The sequence below is a fragment of the Uloborus diversus genome, chromosome 1, assembly GCF_026930045.1.
Source record: "Uloborus diversus isolate 005 chromosome 1, Udiv.v.3.1, whole genome shotgun sequence".
In the NCBI taxonomy this organism is placed as follows: Eukaryota; Metazoa; Arthropoda; class Arachnida; order Araneae; family Uloboridae; genus Uloborus; species Uloborus diversus.
The window spans coordinates 255,704,720-255,705,896 of record NC_072731.1 but is presented as its reverse complement, the minus strand read 5'-3'; positions in this window follow the sequence as shown (position 1 = coordinate 255,705,896).

The following is a 1,177-nucleotide window of genomic DNA, read 5'->3' as shown; positions in this document are numbered from 1 at the left end:
TTGTTGACATTTTTACTTGCCATGATGCACTCTGTTGATTAAACTTGAAATCCTGATTCATTGAGACATCCAGATCAATAACATTTTCAACTTAGAATCCTGTAAATAACAACTTGTAGTCTTATTTCCATGACCGAAATGTAGCACTTGGCAACTTGGCATTTCTCAACATTAATTGCCATACTCTGCTCACTGGTTCACTTATTAAGTCTTTAGTGAATAATGATCTAAATCCCCTTGAAGCTGATTTACCAGGAACCCGTCACAAATGACTTTAACGCCCCCCCTTCAATATTGTTTACCCCTACGTCTCTATTCTCCATATTTTTCACCCTCTCATTTTAAAAGTCTCGGGCCCCCTTCAGGCTCAGGCCCGGGTAACAGAGTCCCGCACGCGCCTCTGTTTTGCATTTCTTCAAATCACCAAAACAATTCATTTTTACGGAAATGTATGCATGAATACTCAAGCCAAACGAATACTCAAAGGATTTTTATGTATCGCATAATCGTGCGCTGTCCATTTTCATCATCTTGAAAATGCACCGACTGAAGACAGATTCAAATCTGTGCCTTTGAGCAGTTTTCTTATTTAACAATGTTGATAAGCAATTTATTTATTTTTTTGGTTTAAAAAAAATCCGGTTTTAAACGTGGATACAAATTACGAAAATTCGGGCATTCCCCACAAAGCGAGAACATTTGATCTCGTTATTTAAAGCAATCCCAAAGGATGCTCATTTGATTGCTCATAAGTCCTTCTAAGGTTACGATAAAAGAAATTGTTTTGTTATTTTAAATTGCAGTTATAAAATTGTTGGTTGTAAGTTTTGTTTTCCGAATTTTCTTGCTTGCTTGCTTTCTTTTTCGTTGCTTTTAACTTTGGTTGCGTTCGACGAACTTAACCGGTTTACCGGTTACTAACCGCAGCATTCTATGACCTACCGGTGAATGCACCGGTTACCGTTTTAAGCTGTTGATTGGTTAATTGAAGCAAGTGATCATTAGCTGTCACTTGATCAACTAACCGGTAGCTACCGGTTGTGCTCGTTGAACGTAAGCTTTAAATATTGCACGGTAGAGGGCAATCGATGTTTTTGTTATGAAACAACTCAACTATGTGTGTTTTTTATATTGGCTCCAAATCTATCAGCTGGTGAACAGTTCTGCAGTGAAGGCA